This window comes from Mustela nigripes, chromosome X, assembly GCF_022355385.1.
Source record: "Mustela nigripes isolate SB6536 chromosome X, MUSNIG.SB6536, whole genome shotgun sequence".
Classification (NCBI taxonomy): domain Eukaryota; kingdom Metazoa; phylum Chordata; class Mammalia; order Carnivora; family Mustelidae; genus Mustela; species Mustela nigripes.
Window position 1 is genome coordinate 79,637,968 of NC_081575.1, and position 20,422 is coordinate 79,658,389.

Sequence of the window (20,422 nt, forward strand, 5' to 3'; positions counted from 1 at the left end):
TATTATATGATTTCATTGATATGAGGAATTTAAAAAACAAGGCAGAGGATCATAGGGGAGGGGAGGGAAAAATGAAACAATTTGAAGCCAGAGAGGGAGACAAACCAGAAGAGTCTCAATCTCAGAAAACAAACTGAGGGTTGCTGGAGGGGAGGGGATATGGAGAGATGGGTGGATGGGTGATGGCCATTGGGGAAGGTATTTGTTATCAGGAGTACTTTGAATTGTGTAAGACTGATGAATCACAGACCTGTACTCCTGAAACAAATAATACATTATATGTTAATAAAAAAAGAAAAATAATAATCTATTGTGTCCTAAGTCATTGCTCTTCAGCATGCAGTCAGTTCTTGTTTTCCACTACAATTTCTGCCATCATCATGGGCAACTTCAAGATTTCTTTAGATTGTCCATACAAATTTAGCTTCAAAACTCCTTGATGCCCCCAGCTCCAACAGCCATGAATTCTATCCATTTTAAGCTCCAACTCTATGACTTTTACTATGGATCATACATTACAACTTAATATAATTTGTCTCTCAGTATTCACCGGGATACGTTTCTTCAAAATTGGTACCTATCTCTTTTACCTCTACTACTTGGTTCTGTTAGCCTATGTCCCCTTCTTCTTGATATCCTCCCAGGAGCATCACATGGTTAGGTACCATAATTTATTTCAAGGACAAATTCAATTGATTAGTAATGATGCCTGAAGCAGTATGTCAAAAATTTTAAGCCATATCTGAGATCAAGTAGTTGTGTCTTTCAATGGATGTGAGAAAGAGGGTATTAGCATACTTGCCCTCCTAGCTTTAGCGCTGTATTCCCAGACATCAGCGTTAATAAAATCACACATGTAACAATTAAAAAATTCTGATATCAGCTACCACATTTCAAGCCTTTGAACTCACACAGCCTTTTGGTAACCCTACCCTGGTGTCATTTATCTTATAAGAGCTATAGAGCTTATAGTAGCTATGTGTATATCCATTACAACCTTTAATGTTCAATTAGCCAACATATAGTACAACATTAGTTTTTGAGGTAGTGTTCAATGATTCATTAGTTGCTTATAAAATGCAGGGCTCATCACAAGCTTCTTGAAAACAAGAACCATGGCTTATTCACTTCTGTACCCTTTGCACTGCTTGGGATGACACAAAAATGACAATACAAACTACATTTATTGGGTGCCAGGCACTGCGATAAAGCATCTTAATTAACAAAATGATCTCATTTAAGTATCACAAAAACCTTGAACAAAGGGTGCTATCTTTACCACATTATTCCAGATGAGGAAACTGAGTCTCAAAGAGATTAAATGACTTGTCTGGGTCAATTAAAACTTGGACTAGAACCTAGGCCTGACAACAATATTCATAATCTTTATGTGGTACTCAAAATTTGCAGAACCATGAGTCTTCATGTACTTGGAGCATGGGCTCCGGATTCTCTGCCGCCATGTGGAGGCTGAGACAGCACAGGAACACATACATAGTGCCAGCAGTTTATGACTATGAGGGCATGGGCCACAATGACATGGGAGGTGCATGGGTAGAGGGCCATAGACAGGCGGAGGACTACAGTGCACTTTGGCTTGAAGAGCAGCTGGGCAAGGTGTGAAGCAACTGCTGGTCTGCTGAGGGGCTGGCAAGCACTGGACTCCTTGAGTCAGAAGTGGATTCTTCCCTGTGCCATAGAATCGTACTTTAGGTTCACTCCTTAATGGTGCAAATGAATGGTGCCAAAGTTGGAAGTGACTCACCCAAAGTCAAGGAGTGTGATATTCAAGCTCAGGAATACCTGTGTGAAATGTCACAGTCACATTTGTGATTTTTATAAGACATCAAGGAAAATGAAAACAGTGGGAAATTTCTTCAAAGGTACTTCATACTGGTTACCAGAGAAGATAGTTATTTTTTAAATTTTTTACTTAAATTCTAGTTAGTTAACATACATTGTAATAGTTTCAGGATCTGATATAGTAATTCACCACTTCCAGACAACACCTGGTGCTCATGATGAGTGCACTCCTTAATCCCCGTCACCTTTTTAACCCATCCACCCACCCTCCTCCCCTCTGGTAACCATCAGTTTATTTACTATAGTTAGTAGTCTATCTCTTGGTTTGACTCTCTTTTTTTGCTTTTGATTTCTTTTGTTTCTTAAGTCCCACATATGAGTGAAATCATATGGTATTTGTCTTTCTCTGACTGACTTTATTTCACTTAGCATAATACTCTCTAGCTCCCTTCACATCATTGCAAATAGCAAGATTTCACTCATTTTTTTGGCTGAGTAGTATTCTATTGTATACATGTACCATATCTTCTGTACCATTCATCAGTCGATGGACACTTGGGCTGTTTCCATAACTGGACTATTGAAAGAAATGTTGCTATAAACACAAGGGTGTATGTATCCATTTGAATTAGTATTTTTGTATTCCTTGGGTAAATACCCAGTAGTGTAATTGCTGGGTCCCAGGATACATCCTTTTTTAACTTTCTGAGAAATCTCCACACTGTCTTCCACAGTGGGGGCATCAGTTTGCATTCCCACCAACAGTGCAAGAGGGTTCTCCTTTCTCCACATCCTCACCAACCCCCGTTGCTTCTTGTGCTGTTGATTTTAGCTATTCTGACAGGTGCGAGGTGATATCCCATTATAGTTTTGACTTGTATTTCCCTGATGATCAGTGATGTAGAGCATCATTTCATATGTCTGTTGGCCATCTGTATGTCTTCTTTGGAAAAATGTCTTTTCATCTTTTCAGCCCATTTTTAATTGAATTATTTGTTTTATAAATTCCTTATATATTTTGGATATGAATACTATACTGGATATGTCATTTGCAAGTATCTTCACCCATTCCATAGGTTACCTTTCAGTTTTCTTGGTTATTTCCTTCACTATGCAGATGTTTTTTATTTTTATAAAGTCCCAATAATTTATCTTTGCTTTTGTTTCCCTTGCTGGAGGAGATATATCTAGAAAGAAGTAGCCATAGCTGATGTCAAAGAGGTCACTGCCCATGTTCTTCTCTAAAATTTTCATGGATTCAGGTCTCACATTTAGGTCTTAATCTATTTTGAATTTATGTTTTGTGCATGGTGTAAAGAAGTTGTCAAGTTTCACTCTTTTGCATGGTGCTGTCCATTTTTCTGAACATCATTTGTTCAAGAGATTGTCCTTTTCCCTTTGGATAGTCTTTCTTTGTTGAAGATTAATTGACAATATAGTTGTGGGTTTATTTCTGAGTTTTCTATTCTACTATATTGATCAATTTGTTTCTTTTTGTGCCAGTACATACTGTTTTGATGACAGTAGCTTTGTAATACATGTTGAAATCCAGAATTGTGATGACTCCAGCATTGCTTTTCTTTTTCAAGGTTGCTTTGGCTATTTGGGGTCTTTTGTTGTTCTATACAAATTTTAGGATTGTTTGTTCTAGCTCTGTGAAAAAGGCTGGTGGTATTTTGATAGGGAGTGCTTTGAATGTGTATTTGGCCAGTACAGATTTTTTAAAAGATATTTTTATTTGTCTGACAGAAAGAAAGACAGTGAAAGAGGGAACACAAACAGGGAGAATGGGAGAGGGAGAATCAGGCTTCCCACTGAGCAGGGATCCCAAGGCGGGGCTCGATCCCAGGACCCTCGGATCATGACCTGAGCTGAAGGCAGATACCTAATGACTAAGACACCTCGGTGCCCCAACAGTACAGACATTTAAAAAATATTTGTTCTACCAACCCATGAGCATGGAATGTCTTTCCATTCTTTGTGTCATCTTCAATTTCTTTCATCAGTGTTTTATAGTTTTTAGAATAGAAGTCTTTCACCTTTTCAGTTAGGTTTATTCCTAGGTATTTTATGGTTTTGTAAATTGTAAATGGGGTTGTAAATTACAATTGTAAATGAGGTTGATTCCTTGATTTCCTCTTCTGCTGCTTCATTATTTGTGTATAGAAATGCAACAGATTTTTGTACAATGATCTTGTATCCTGCAACTTTACTGAATTTGTGTATCAGTTCTAGCAGGTTTTGGTGGGCTCTTTAGGGTTTTTTATGCAGAGTACCATGTTATCTGCAAATCATGACAATTTTACTTCTTTCTTGCCAATTTGGATGTCTTTTATTTTTTTCTTGTCTGTTTGTTCTGGCTAGGGCTTCCAGTACTGTGCTAAATAATATTGGTGAGAGTGGACTTTCCCATCATGTTCCAGACCTTAGAGAGAGAACTCTCAGTTTTTCCCCATTTATGGTATTCACTGTGGGCTTTTCATATATGCCCTTTAGTATGTTGAGGTGTGGTTCCTTTAACGACACTTTGTTGAGATTTTTTTAAATCACAAATGGATATTGCACTTTGTGAAATGATATTTCTGCATCTATTGAAAGGATTGTATAGTTCATATCATTTATTTTATTAATGTTGTATATCATATATTGATTGATTTGAGAATATTGAAACACCCCTGTAACCCAGGAATAAATGTCCCATGATCCCGGTGAATGATTCTTTTAATGTGCTGTTGCATTCAGTTTTCTAGTATTTTTTTTTTTGCATCACACCCAGTGCAATTTATTTTTAATTTATTTTCAGCATAACAGTGTTCTTTGTTTTTTGTGCCACACCCAGTGCTCCATGCAATCCGTACCCTCTATAATACCCACCACCTGGTACCCCAACCTCCCAACTCCCCGCCACATCAAACCTCGCAGAGTGTTTTTCAGAGTCCATAGTCTCTCATGATTCACCTCCCCTTCCAATTTACCCCAACTCCCTTCTCTTCTCTAACACCCCTTGTCCTCCATGCTATTTGTTATGCTCCACAAATAAGTGAAACCATATGATAATTGACTCTCTCTGCTTGACTTATTTCACTCAGCATAATCTCCTACAGTCCCGTCCATGTTGCTACAAAAGTTGGGTATTCATTCTTTCTGATGGAGGCATAATACTCCATAGTGTATATGGACCACATCTTCCTTATTCATTCATCTGTTGAAGGGCATCTTGGTTCTTTCCAAGTTTGGTGACCATGGCCATTGCTGCTATACACATCGGGGTACAGATGGCCCTACTTTTCACTACATCTGTATCTTTTGGGTAAATACCCAAAAGTGCAATTTCAGGGTCATAGGGAAGTTGTATTTTTAATTTTTTGAGGAATCTCCACACTGTTCTCCAAAGAGGCTGCACCAACTTGCATTCCTACCAACAGTGTAAGAGGGTTCCCCTTTCTTCACATCCCCTCCAACACATGTTGTTTCCTGTCTTGCTAATTTTGGCCATTCTAACTGGTGGTATCTCTAACTGGTGGTATCTCAATATGGTTTTAATTTGAAACTCCCTGATGGCTAGTGATGATGAACATTTTTTCATGTGTCTGATAGCCATTTGTATGTCTTCATTGAAGAAGTGTCTGTTCATATCTTCTGCCCATTTTTTATATGATTATCTGTTTTGTGTATGTTGAGTTTGAGGAGTTCTTTATAGATCTTGGATATCAACCTTTGTCTCTACTTTCATTTGCAATTATCTTCTCCCATTCCGTGGGTTGCCTCTTTGTTTTCTTCACTGTTTCCTTTGCTGTGCAGAAGCTTTTGATTTTGATGAAGTCCCAAAAGTTTATTTTCGCTTTTGTTTCCTTTGTCTTTGGAGACATATCTTGAAAGAAGTTGCTGTGGCTGATATCGAAGAGATTACTGCCTATGTTCTCCTCTAGGATTCTGATGGATTCCTGTCTCACGTTGAGGTCTTTTATCCGTTTTGAGTTTATCTTTGTGTACGGTGTAAGAGAATGGTCGAGTTTCATTCTTCTACATATAGCTGCCCAGTTTTCCCAGTACCATTTATTGAAGAGACTGTCTTATTTCCACTATATATTTTTTCCTGTTTTGTCGAAGATTATTTAACCATAGAGTTGAGGGTCCATATCTGGGCTCTATACTCTGTTCCAGTGGTCTATGTGTCTATGTGTCTGTTATTATGCCAGTACCATGCTTTCTTGGTTATCACAGCTTTGTAGTAAAGCTTGAAATCAGGTAACGTGATGCCCCAGTTTTATTTTTGTTTTTCAACATTTCCTTAGCGATTCGGGGTCTCTTCTGATTCCATACAAATTTTTGGGTTATATGCTCCAGCTCTTTGAAGAATACTGGTGGAATTTTGATCGGAATGGCATTAAAAGTATAGATTGCTCTAGGCAGTAGAGACATTTTAACAATGTTTATTCTTCCAATCCAAGAGCATGGCATGGTCTTCCATCTTTTTGTGTCTTCTTCAATTTCTTTCATGGGTGTTCTGTAGTTCCTCGAGTACAGATCCTTTACCTCTTTGGTTAGGTTTATTCCCAGGTATCTTATCGTTCTTGGTGCTATAGTAAATGGAATCGATTCTCTAATTTCCCTTTCTGTATTTTCATTGTCAGTGTATAAGAAAGCCACTGATTTCTGTACATTAACTTTGTATCCTGCCACATTACTGAATTGCTGTATGAGTTCTAGTAGTTTGGGGGTGGAGTCTTTTGGATTTTCCATATAAAGAATCCTGTCCACTGTGAAGAGAGAGAGTTTGACTTCTTCATTGCCAATTTGGATACCTTTTATTTCCCTTTGTTGTCTGATTGCTGTTGCTAGGACTTCTAATACTATTTAGAACAAGAGTGGTGAGAGTGGGTGTCCTTGTCATGTTCCTGATCTCAGCGGGAAGGCTGCAAGCTTTTTCCCATTGAGGATGATATTTGCTGTGGGTCTTTCATAGATAGATTTGATGAAGTTCAAGAATGTTCCCTCTATCCCTATACTCTGAAGCGTTTTAATCAGAACGGATGCTGGATTTTGTCAAATGCTTTTTCTGCATCAGTTGAGAGGACCATGTGGTTCTTCTCTCTTTTCTTATTAATTTGTTCTATCACATTGATTGATTTGCAAATGTTGAACCATCCTTGTAGACAAGGGATGAATCCCACCTGGTCATGGTGGATAATCTTTAATGTGCTGTTGGATCCTGTTGGCTAGGATCTTGTTGAGACTATTAGCATCCATATTCATCAGTGATATTGGATTGAAATTCTCCTTTTTGGTAGGGTCTTTGCCTGGTTGGGGATCAGGGTAATGCTCCTTCATAGAAAGAGTCTGGAAGTTTTCCTTCTGCTTCAAGTTTTTGAAACAGCTTCTGGAGAATAGGTGTTCTTTCTTCTTTGAAAGTTTGGTAGAATTCCCCAGGGAATCCATCAGGTCCTGGGCTCTGTTTTTTTGGGAGGTTTTTGATCACTGCTTCAATCTCGTTAATAGATATCGGTCTATTCAGGTTGTCAATTTCTTCCTGGTTCAATTTTGGGAGTTTATAGTTTTCCAGGAATGCATCCATTTCATCTAGGTTGCTAAGTTTATTGGTATATTACTGTTGATAATAACTTCTGATGATTGTTTCTACTTCCTTGGTGTTAGTTGTGATTCTCTCCATTTTCATTCATAATTTTATGTATTTAGGCTTTCTCTCTTTTCTTTTGGATTAGTGTGGCCAATGGTTAATCGATCTTATTGATTCTTTCCAAAAACCAGCTTCTAGTTCCATTGATACGTTCTACTGTATCTCTGGTTTCTACCTCATTGATCTCAGCTCTAATCTTGTTGGTTTCCCTTCTTATGTGTGGAGTTGGTTTGACTTGTTGTTGATTCTCCAGTTCTTTAAGGTGTAGAGACAGCTGGTGTATTCTAGATTTTTCAATTTTTTTGAGGGAGACTTGGATGGCTATGTATTTCCCTCTTAGGACTGCCCTTGCTGTATCCCATAGGTTTTGGACCGAAGTGTCTTCATTCTCATTGGTTTCCATGAATTGTTTCAGTTCTTCTTTGATCTCCTGGTTGATCCAAGCATTCTTAAGCAAGGTGGTCTTTAGCTTCCAGGTGTTTGAGATCCTTCGGAACTTTTCCTTGTGATTGAGCTCCAGTTTCAAAGCACTGTGATCTGAGAATATGCAGGGAATAATCTCCGTCTTTTGGTATTGGTTGAGTCCTGATTTGTGACCCAGTATGTGGTCTATTCTGGAGAAGGTTCCATGTGCACTTGAGAAGAATGAGTATTCTGTTGTTTTAGGGTGGAATGTTCTGTATCTATCTATGAGGTCCATCTGGTCCAATGTGTCATTCAATGCTCTTGATTCTTTATTGATTTTTTGCTTCGATGATCTGTCTATTTCTGAGAGAGGCGTGTTAAGATCGCCTACTATTAATGTATTCATATCAAAATGACTCTTTATCTTGATTAACAGTTTTCTTATGTAATTGGTTGCTCCCATATTGGGGGCATAGATATTTACAATTGTTAGATCATCTTGGTGGATAGTCTCTTTAAGAATTATGGAGTGTCCTTCTGTATCTCTGACTACAGTCTTTAGTTTAAAATCTAATTTATCTGGTATGACAATCGCTACCCTGGCCTTCTTTTGAGGCCCATTGGCATGAAAGATGCTTCTCCATCCCTTCACTTCCAGTCTGGGTGTATCTTTAGGTTCAAAATGGGTCTTTTTTAGACAACATATGGATGGGTCCTGTCATTTTATCCAATCTGCAACCCTGTGCCATATTATGGGCACATTTAGGCCATTCACATTGAGAGTGATTATTGATAGATACTTTTTTATTGACATCGTGTTACCTTTGAAGTCTTTCTTTCTGTAGATTGTCTCTATATTTCTGTGCAATGCTATTCTTAGGATTTTTCCTCTTTTATAGAACCCCTCCTTAATATTTCCTGCAGTATAGGCTTGGTGGTTGCATAGTCTTTTAAGCCTTGCTGGTTTTGGAAACTCTTTGTCTCTCCATCCATTTTTAATGTCAGTCTTGCTGGATAAAGTATTCTTGCCTGCATGTTCTTCTCATTTAGTGCCCTGAATATATCTTGCAAGCCCTTTCTGGCTTGCCTGGTCTCTATGGACAGGTCTGACGTTATTCTGATGGGCTTTCCTCTCTAAGTAAGGAGCCTCTTTGTCCTAGCGGCTTTCAAGAGATTATACCTACAAATATGATTCCTCAATTTGATTATCAGGTGTCTTGATGTTTTACTGGAATCTATAATCTTGGGTGGAGACTGTTTGGCTTCTAGTACATGAACGCTGGTTCCATTAGTGAGATTGGGAAAATTTTCATGAAGAACTTGTTCCACTATATCTTCTAGACGTCTTTCTTCCTCCTCCCCTTTTGGGGATTCCAATACTTCTGAAGTTGGAATGTTTCATCGCATCATTTATTTCCCTGATTCTGTTTTCGTGGTTTCTAAGCTGTTTGTTCCAGGCTTCCTCTTGATTCTTTCTCTCTATCTGTTTGTCCTCCAGATCACTAATTCTATCTTCTGTTTCAGTTACCTTAGCTTTGAGAGAGTTTAGATTAGATTTGAACTCATTGAGAGCATTGTGAACCTCCTCCCTGGTAGCTTTAAGCTCTGCCCTAACATTGTGAACATCCTGTCTGGTCGTTTTCAGTTCAGCCCTCATCAATTCCATTTGGTCATCCATGGCTTTCTCCAACCTAGCTATTGCCTGGATAATTGTTAGCTTGAATTCTCTTTCTGACATATTGTCTATGTTGATAGCCATTAGCTATCAATGTGAAAGATGACTGAACAGATGTAGCTGGTTGTATCGACCATGGTGCAGTCAGGGTGCACCCTGGAACACTTCTGAGCAATCAGGATTTCCCGCCCAAATGAGAGGGAAAAAAAGAAAAAGAACAAAAATAGAGATGGAGAGAGAGACAGGAAATAAAGGGAAGATGAAAGAGTAGGTTCTGCCCAAATGGGTCCCAAGGTAAGATTTATGAGGTATACAAACAAAAACAGACAAACAAAAAGACTGATAAAAGTATATAACAAGATAAAAAAATATATATATGCATAAAGGAAGAACCTCGTCGAAAAGAACCCCAAGTGTAAGATTTATATACTATCAGGACAAACACAAAAACACAGAAACACTGGTGGAAGAAAAAATGGGAGAGTGGTTATAAATTCTCAGTGTGGGCAAGGAACTTTGTTTTGATTCTTCCTGGATGTATCTTGATATCTTTGTTAAAGGACTCAACTTTAAAAATTGGTTTACCTATAGGGGTAGCATTGATTGGGGAAAGGGGATTACCTTGAAGTTTAACTCTATATGAATATTAGAAAATAAAAATAAGAAAGGAATAAACTAGACTAAACTAAACTAAAATTTAAAAAAATTCAAAAAATAGAAATGCAAATAAAAACACAGTGTATGTATCAAAAAGTTCAGGTTAGAAGGTTATTATGGAATTTGATGTACTGGACAGCTCGCTGTGATGGTAAATAGGTTAAAAAATTATTTATATAAAAAAATGAGCCAGAATAGTGGGAACAAAATAAAAATAGGGACGCCTGGGTGGCTCAGTTGGTTGGGCAGCTGCCTTTGGCTCGTGTCATGATCCTGGCATCCTGGGATCAAGTCCCACATCGGGCTCCTTGCTCCGTGGGGAGCCTGCTTCTCCCTCTGTCTCTGCCTGCCATTCTGTCTGCCTGTGTTTGCTCTTTCTCCCTCTCTCTCTCTGACAATAAATAAAAAATCTTTAAGAAAAAAAAAAAAGGTTGTCCTATGAAGTAGTGGTGGTGGTTCTCTTATAGTCTTTTTTTTCCTTTTTCTTTCCTGGTTGGCTTTCTTGGGGAGGGGCCTGCCACGTGGGTTTTCAGTCAGTGATGTTCCCTGAGTTAAGTCCTTCAGTCCCCCTCAAGGGGGTGGGCTCTGAGGAAACCGGTTTTTTCAGGCTTTTGTTCTCTGGAGGTTTCTATGATTGTTCACTTTTTTTTTCTCTCGCTATGACCGCTTTTTTTTTTTTTAAGATTTTATTTATTTATTTGACAGAGAGCACAAGTAGGCAGAGTCAGGCAGAGAGAGAGGAGGAAGCAGGCTCCCCGCCGAGCTGAGACCCTGACGCTGGACTCGATCCCAGGATCCTGGGATCATGACCCGAGCAGAAGGCAGAGGCTTTAACCCACTGAGCCACCCAGGCGCCCCGCCTTGACCGCTTTTGATGGTTTTTGTAGGTTTAGAGGAAAGCAAACTGCACCCTGGCCTCCCTCTCAGAGAGAAGCCTCAGTCTGTTCTTCTGTGGGTGTTGCAGAGCCCATATAAATTTCACCTTGGCCACTGGCAGAGCAGGTTCTGAGTTGCAGTCCTTTGGGACACAGGATCTTCTGCTTGTCCCCCAAACCACGGCAGCAGCAGCTGTCTGGGAGCTCCAGACCACCAGAGAGTTTCCAAGCAGTGATCGCACACTTAGATTTTCCCACTGGCCCGGGCTGGGAGTGCCTGGTCTTTCTGGGTCTAAGAGCGCCCGGCTTGCGCGCACCTCTCTCAGGGGAGGCTGCGGGTCGCGTGCCCCTCTCAGGCTCTGAGAACAGGGTGCAGGTCCGAAAGCACCAGGCTGGGCCTTTGCGCACCTGTCTCGGGGGAGAGTTTGTGGTGTGGGTCTTAGGCTCTGAAACAATGGTGTGTATCAAAGCGAGCCGGCTGGCCTTTGTACCTCTCTCAGGGGAGGATGAGGGGCGCACGTATCTCAGGCTCTGTAGCAGGGCTGTTGCGTTCTGCCATCTGGCGTGGCTCCCAACCCCTCACAGGAGTCAGAACCCATGCAATCTCTGGCGCGCTGGCGGTTCAGGGACCAAGACCTGGTTTCTCCACCGCACTCTCTCTGGCTCAGCACCAGGGGAGGCTGTCCTGGGACTGGGGACTTAAGCCCCTGTCCCTAGCCGCCCTGATTCCCACCACCCCCCCCCCCCCCCCCCCCGCACCGGGATCCTTTGTTCTTTTGGAGTGCTTTCAACCAGTCTCCAAGTTAATGCTGGTCCCCAGACACAGGGCACTCTTGCTAGTATTAGGGGTATTACTTTCCAACTGGTCACCTCTGGTGGCTCTCTCCCCCATTTGTTTATCTTCCGATATCAGTCCGCCTTTCCCACTCCGCTTTACCTGCCCACTGGCATCTTCTCCCCCTGTAGAGATCCAGATGTCTATAATTGTGATCTCAGGTTGATTTCATGGGTGATCAGAGTTCTTTGGTAGGTAATCAGCTCACTTTAGGGTAAAGGTTGAAAAGGCGCCTCCTCCTACTTCCCAGCCATCTTCAGCCTCCCCAGTTTGCTTGTATTTTATTGAGAATTTTTGCATTCATATTTATCAAGGATATTGGCCTGCAGTATTCTTTTTTAATGGAACATTTATCTGGTTTTGGTATCAGGGTAATGTTGGCCTCATAGAATGTATTTAGAAGTTTTCCTTCCTCTTCTATTTTTTGAAATCATTACATAAGAAAAGGTGTTAACTCTTCCTTAAATGTTTGGTAGAATTTGCCTGTGAAACCATATGGCCCTGGATTGTTGTTCGTTGGGAGATTTTCATAACTGATTAAATTTCTTTGCTGTTCAAGTTTTCTATTTCTTTCTGTTTCAGATGTAGTTACACAATGTAGTTCACATGTGTCTAGGAATTTGTCCACTTCTTCCAAGTTCTCTAGTTTGTTAGCATATAGTTTTTCATAATATTCTCTTATAATTGAATTTCTGAGGTGTTTGTTATTTATCCTTTCTTATTTGGGTCCTTTCTTTTTTGGGGTCCTTTCCTTTCTTTTTTGTAAATCTGGCTAGAGGTTTATCAATGTTCTTAAGTTTTTTCAAAGAACTAGCTTCTAGTTTCATTGATCTGTTCTATTTTTTTTTTTTTTTTTTTTTTTAGTTTCTCTATCATTTATTTGTGCTCTGATCTTTAATACTTCTTTCCTTCTGCTGGCTTTCAGCTGTGTTGTTCTTTTCCTAGCTTCTGTAGGTATAAGTTGTTTATTTGAAATTTTACTTGCTTCTTCAGGTAGGCCTCTATTTCTATATACTTCCCTCTTAGGACCACTTTTACTGCATCCAAACAGTTTTGTACCTTCGTTTTTTAATTTCCATTTGTTTTCATTTTTTAAAATTTCTTCTTTGATTTCCTGGTTGGTCCATTCATTGTTTGGTAGCATGCTGTTTAACCTCCACATATTTGTGATCTTTATAAAATTTTTCTTTAGGTTAACTTCTAGTTCCATAATGTTGTGTTTAGAAAAGGGGAATGGTATGATATCAATCTCTTTGTATTTGTTGAGACCTGTTTTATGATCTAGTAGGTGATTTGTTCTTGAGAGTATACCATGTGCCCTCAAAAAGAATATGTGTTTTGCTAATTTAGGATGGAATGTTCTGAATATATCTACGTTAATCTTGTCCAGTGTGGCATTGTTTTCTTGTTGATGTTGTGTTACAATAATCTGTCTATTGATGTAAGTGGGGTTTTAAAGTCCTCTACTATTATTGTATTATTATCAATTAGTTCCTTTATGTTTGTCTGTAATTGTTTTATATATTTGGGTGCTCACATGTTAGGTGCATTAATATTTACAATTATTATATCTTCTTGTTTCATTGTCACCTTTATAATTACATATTTTCTTCTTTGTTTTCTGTTAGGATTTGTTTTGGAGCTCAATGGGTTAAGCCTCTGCCTTCATCTCAGGTCATGATCTCAGGGTCCTGGGATCCAGCCACACAGGATTTCTGCTCAGCAGGGAGCCTGATTCCATCTCTATCTCTCTGCCTGCCTCTCTGTCTGCTTCTGATCTCTGTCTGTCAAATAAATAAATAAAATCTTTTAAAAAAAGATTTGTTTTACAGTTTACTTTTTCTAAAACATGTTTTGCTCTTCTGGTTTTCTTTTGACATCCATTTGTTTGATGAGTGTTTCTTCATCTCCACACTTTCAATCTGCATTTGTCTTTAGTTCTGAAAGGAGTCTCTCATAGGGTGCATACAAGTGGGTCTTTTATTTTTAAAATCAGTATGATACCCTATATCTTTTGATTGGAGCATTTCATCCATTTGATTTCAAAGTTATTATTGATAGATATGTATTTAGTGCCATTTTATTATTGTTTTGTCATTGTTTCCCAAGATTTCTCTGATCCTTTCTTGTCTTTGTCACTTTTGGTCTGTCTTTCCCACTCAAAGAGCTCCCTTTAATATTTCTTGCAGGGCTGGCTTGGTGCTCATGAACTCCCTTTGTTTTTGTTTGTCTGGGAAACTCTTTATTTCTCCTTCTATTCTGAATGATAGCCCTGCTGGATAGAGTGTTCTTGCGTGCAGATTTTTCCCATTCAGCACTTTGAATATATCGTGCCAGTGTCTTCTGGCTTGCCAAGTTTCTGTGGAGATATCTGAAGCTAACTTTATGGGTTTTCCCTTGTAAGTTAAGAACTAGTTCTGTCCTGCTGCATTTAAGATTTTTTTTTCTTTATCACTATATTTTGCAAATTTAATTACAATATGTGTTGGTGTTGGCCTGCTTTTGTTGATTCTGATGGGGGTTCTCTATGCATGCTGTACCTGGATGCCTATTTCCTTCCCCAGATTAGGGAAGTTTTCAGATATTATTTCCTTAAATATGTTTTCTGCCCCCCCCCCTTTTCTCTCTTCTTCTTCTGGGACTTCTATAATACAAATGTTATTAACTTTGACGGAGTCACTGAATTCCTTATGTCTATTCTCATGTTGCATAATTCCTCTTTCTCTCTTTTGTTTAGCTTCATTATTTTGTCTTCTATGTCACTTGTTTGTTCCTCTGCTTCTTCTAGCCTGCTGTTCTTGCATCAAGCCTGTTTCCAATCTCATTTACTGCACTCTTCATCTCTGATTAATTCTTTTTTTTTTTAAAGATTTTATTTATTTATTTGACAGACAGATCACGAGTAGGCAGAGAGGCAGGCAGAGAGAGAGAGAGGAGGAAGCAGGCTCCCTGCTGAGCAGAGAGCCCGATGTGGGACTTGATCCCAGGACCCTGAGATCATGACCTGAGCCGAAGGCAGCGGCTTAACCCACTGAGCCACCCAGGCGCCCATCTGATTAATTCTTTTTTAACATTTTATCTCTGTAGTAAGGGTCTGCCTCACGTCTTCTATTCTTTTCTCAAGCCCAGTGAGTATCCTTATGATTGTTGCTTTAAACTCTCTATCAGACATGTTGTTTGTATGTGTTTCACTTAGGTCTCTAAACATGGCCTTATCTTGCTCTTTCATATGGGATAAATTCCTCCATCTTCTCATTTTGTCTAGGTCTCTGTCCTCTTCTCTGTGTTAGAAAAGGCAATCATGTTTCTAGTTCCTGAAATTAATGGCCTTTAAGGAAGACTTATGTCTTTCCCAGGGCTTGCCACTTCAGGGAATGTCTTTGGCTTGTGCTATGTGCACTCTGCTCTGTCTCTCCTTCAGGCCAGTCATTTGCAGAGGTTCTCTTCTCCTGCTACAGGCAGTGTATGGTCCTTGACCATTTGTGATTTTTTAATTACATGTGCTCTGCACTGTTTTTGAAATGAGACCTGACACTATCTCCACCAGAACTGAGGCCCTGTAGAACTCTCTGTTCGAAGATGTGGTGTGGGCAGTGGTTTGTGCTGGTCTTCTGGAGGAGGAACTGAGGCATGTGTGACTAAGAAGGGTAATACTGCCAGAGTGTAGGGTGGTGGGGCTTAGTGTAAGCAAGTTGGGCATCCAATGTTGGTGCTACACTGTTTCCCACAGGTGACTCTGTGTTTATGCTGAGGGACAGGGTAGGAAAATGGTGCCAGAAAGCTCCTTTCTTCCTGGAGCCTTGCCTCCATAAACGCTACCTCTCAGGGACACACAATGAGATAAGTAAATAATCTCCCCATGTGTGCCCCAGGCATTCTTTGATTACTGTTTCCATGATGTCTAGCCCTGTGTTGTTTGTGTCCCTTCTCTCCAGGAGCAGCACCGTGCCCTCAGGTTCTATCCCAGTCAAGCTTTCTGACCTCTAGGCTTTAGGGGCACCTGAGTGTCTCAGTCAGTTAAGCAGCTGCCTTCGGCTCAGGTCATGATCCTGGGGTCCTGGGATCAAGCTCTGCATCAGGCTCACTGCTCTGCAGGGAGTCTGCTTCTCCCTTTGCCTGCTGCTCCCCCCTGCTTATGTTCTCTCTCTCTGGAAAATTAATAAATAAAATCTTTTAAGAAAGATGAAACTCCGGACTTTAAGTTCTGCTTGTTGTAAGAACTCATAAATTTCAGCCCTTCTTATTTTCCAAGACAATGACTTTGGGGAAATATTCTCTTTGTGTGAACACTCTCTTTCTCTTGCCCACTCCACAACTAGGGCTTCCTCCCCTCTGCTGCACCCACAATACATTTCTCCCCTAAAATGGGTCTCCACACTTTCTACCTTCTTTAATGTAGACTCTTCTCTATCTGTAGGTGTGGAATTTTTTTTGTCAGTTTTCAGGTTTATTTCTGGGGTATTTAGGATGATTTGATAGTTATCTAGCTGTGTTCATGGAATGAAGTGACCTCCTACTCCACCACCATCTTCCTCTGTTCAGAGAAGATTGTTTTGTATGGTACATGGGTAATCCACAGAACCTACCTTCTGGATCATGATACATTGGAGCCACTAATCTATTTTTTTTAATTTTTTTTATTTGACAGAGAGAGATCACAAGTAGGCAGAGAGGCAGGCAGAGAGAGAGAGAGAGGAGGAAGCAGGCTCCCTGCTGAGCAGAGAGCCCGATGTGGGGCTAAATTCCAGGACCCTGGGATCATGACCTGAGCTGAAGGCAGAGGCTTAACCCACTGAGCCACACAGGTGCCCCTGAGTCATTAATCTTATCCACATTTCAAAGGTAGTGATGCAAGTAATATAAAACCAAAGGCTGAATTCTTTCTTGTCATGAATACAGGGATGAGGAAGTATTTCCTTACAAGCAGAAACTAGTGGAATGAGTAAATCTGATGAACTAAGCTATAAAAATTACAGTAACAAAGCAGTCAGATTCACAGCATCATTCTGATAAACTAAGTCAACAAGGTGAATGTAGGAAGAAGCAAGCGTCTTGGAAAACTGGCATTGGTGGTATACCCATCATTACTCTAACTCTGTAAGAACTAAATAAATATGGTGAAAGTATTAACAAATAATTTGATGTGGTCATGAAGCCGTCTTCTTTACTCCTAAACCTCCTTCAGATAGTGCAATTATCAATGCTGGATATTGTGTTAAGCAAGGAATGGTGATGAAGAAACTGGAAGAGAAGATATTTTTTTTTCAAATGGATGAAAACACAATAGGCCACTTCAAAGCTAAACTGGAAAAGGAAACTCTTTGATAATACCACTTAAAGAAGATCATGAAGTACAGGAATGTAGACAGAGCAATGTAATGATGAGGGACAAACTCTTCAAAAGTGTAACATTGTTTTGAACTTTCTGTGTGCAAGCTGATAGCCCTGAAGAGATGCATACTTGGATTAAAGCAATCTCTGGGACTTATTAAAAAAAAAAGCAAGTCCCAGGACTTAGTACTTACAACTGGTCATAGAATGTTGAGTTAACCAAACTGCTTATTACAGTTATGGTAACTGACTTTGTCAAAAGTAATGCAAATTTTCTCTACAATCATCAGGTTGTAAATTTGTATTTTTTAAATGATAAATTATGATAAAAAAGAACTTCACTAATTGAAAAAATCACATTAAGCTGTCTTCTAAAGATTAATTTACTGAATTGGCTCTAGAGTTTCAATTTCTATGTTTTAGGTATTTTGAAATTTTTTATACCTCACCACTTGAAATCGCCATTGTTCTCAGAGTACATACAAACTCATACATGCATATGCATTGGATAAACTCTACATTACTATAGTTTGCATGGAATTTTAAATATCAGGTGAAATTTACCCCCTCATAGAAATCTATAGTGTTTTGTTAATTTGTATCACTTTATTTCCAAAGTTACTTGTGTCATAAATAAACACAATATACTAGGGACTGTATGGCAGTGCATTTGGAATGGCCGTATTTTAAGGACATACTTAGATTTGATTTAGGTGGAAACAAATTGAAATTAATATTTACAACTGGTAATTATTTCACTGCAGTTTTATTTCACTGCACATTTATTTATTTATTTTTATTTCTTTTCAGCGTAACAGTATTCATTGTTTTTGCACTACACCCAGTGCTCCATGCAATACGTGCCCTCCCCAATACCCACCACCTGGTTCCCCCAACCTCCCACCCCCCCGCCCCTTCAAAACTCTCAGGTTGTTTTTCAGAGTCCATAGTCTCTCATGGTTCACCTCCCCTTCCAATTTCCCTCAACTCCCTTCTCCTCTACATCTCCCCTTCTCCTCCATGCTATTTGTTATGTTCCACAAATAAGTGAAACCATATGAAAATTGACTCTCTCTGCTTGACTTATTTCACTCAGCATAATCTCTTCCAGTCCCGTCCATGTTGCTACAAAAGTTGGGTATTCATCCTTTCTGATGGAAGCATAATACTCCATAGTGTATATGGACCACATCTTCCTTATCCATTCGTCCATTGAAGGGCATCTTGGTTCTTTCCACAGTTTGGCGACCATGGCCCATGCTGCTTTTCACTGCACTTTTAATAAAGTATTAAATATGTACTCTTTGTTAGATTTAAAATCTTAAGTTTCATGAATGTGTGATATATTCAACACTAAATAAATACAGTTAAATGGAAGGTGAGAAGACTATGCTGTTATTGGTTACAGTGAAATTCAGTGAAGAAAACTAAACTTGTCAGACTCCCAGACAAAATAATAGGTGTGAAAAATGTTGCATTCTGCTAATTAAATAAATATAAAGAAACATGACTTTCTATTTTTATTTTCTACATTTTCATTTTTTGTCCTAAAATATGTGGGATAATTCCTAGTGTTGATTGAGAATGTATTCTGAAATTAAAGGATAAAACTGGTAGGTTTGCTTTTAAACACAGTTTAGTTGCAACTGGACCACTGTATTCTAGTTTAGGCTGACTGAATCTTCAGGTGGCAAAGCTGCCAAATTCAGCTTTGGTGACCGAACTGGTTTCTTAGTGGAAATGATTGTTAAATGTCATTGCCTTGAATTCACTCCTAAAAATGCATTGTCTTGGATTAGGAAAGACAAATTCCATATGATTTCACTCATATGAGTAATCTAAAAAGAATGAATGAGTAAAGAAACAAAAAGCAGAATCAGAGCTATAAATTCAGAGAACAAAGTAATTGTTGCCAGTGCCGAAAGGGATGAGGGGAAAGGGCAAAATGGGTGAAGGATAGTGGGAGATGAGTATTTCCAGTTATGGAATGAATAATTCATGAATATAAGAGGCATAGCCTAAAGAATACAGTCAATGATATTGTAATGGCATTGTCGTGAGCATAACATCATGCATAAACTTTAGAATCACTATGTTGTATACTTGAAACTAACGTAATGTTGTGTGTCATCAATACTCAAAAAATTTAAAAAGCAATTAAATTAAGATGCATTGTTTTAGGAAGGAACTTGAACATGTATACTGCATGGTTCATGCTTCTGCTCTGAGTGTGTGTTTTGTTTGCTTTTCAGCAAATAAAGTCTCACACTGAGTTACTAAAAAAAGTTTGCAGAACCATAATAATGATTCAAAGACCACAGAACTTTAGCATAAGCATAGTTTAATTTATTAGGCTGGATGGTGGGTGCATGGGCTACATTGTACAATTCCCATATACATTTATTAAAAATTAAATTTATTTTAATGAATTTGAGTGAAAACTTCCTTTTCTGTTGGTTTAAATATTCAAGCATCAGCATCTTTATTTCTGTTGCATAGTTCAGGTAACAAAGAAATTATTATGAGCAATGGGCTAGACATTGTGCTAGATTCTTGGGGTACAAAACTGAAAACACACACAGTCCCAACATTTTCTAACAGTATAGTGAAACAATAGTAATAGTTCAAATTGACTGCATGCTTATGTAGTATTTATGAGTGATGGAAGTATTTTAAATGGGTCTTATTTAATTTTCACAATAATGTTATGAGGTAGGTATTAATTTTACCCTGTTTTTGGGACGCGTGGGTGGCTCAGTTGGTTAAGCAGCTGCCTTCAGCTCAGGTCATGATCCCAGTGTCCTGGGATCAAGTCCCACATTGGGCTCCTTGCTCGGCAGGGAGCCTGCTTCTCCCTCTGCCTCTGCCTGCCATTCTGTCTGCCTGTGCTCCCTCTCTCTCTCTCTCTCTCTGATAAATAAATAAAATCTTAAAAAAAAAAGGCTGATAGCTGCCATTTAATTTTACCCTGTTTCTGAGACAGACAAGTTAAAAAGCTTTTCTAAGCCCAAGTTCACCCAGCTATTAAATAGCTGAGCTGGAATTTAAAAGGATGTCAACCTAGTTCACCATGACACTAGTTAGACAGCCTCCCAAAACACCTCATTTCCATATACGCAGGGAACTCCCACATAACCTAGAAGGTGATACTACCTAGCAAGTGGTATAGATGCTGCGGCGCCAGAGGACAGGCACTGTGACCA

At 39.2% G+C, this 20,422-nt stretch overlaps 1 pseudogene; it reads left to right on the forward strand.

The window, feature by feature from the left end:
• Positions 1-1,461: 1,461 nt before the first annotated feature.
• LOC132007133 (pleckstrin homology domain-containing family A member 1-like) lies at positions 1,462-17,380 on the forward strand (annotated as a pseudogene).
• The last annotated feature ends 3,042 nt before the right edge of the window (positions 17,381-20,422 follow it).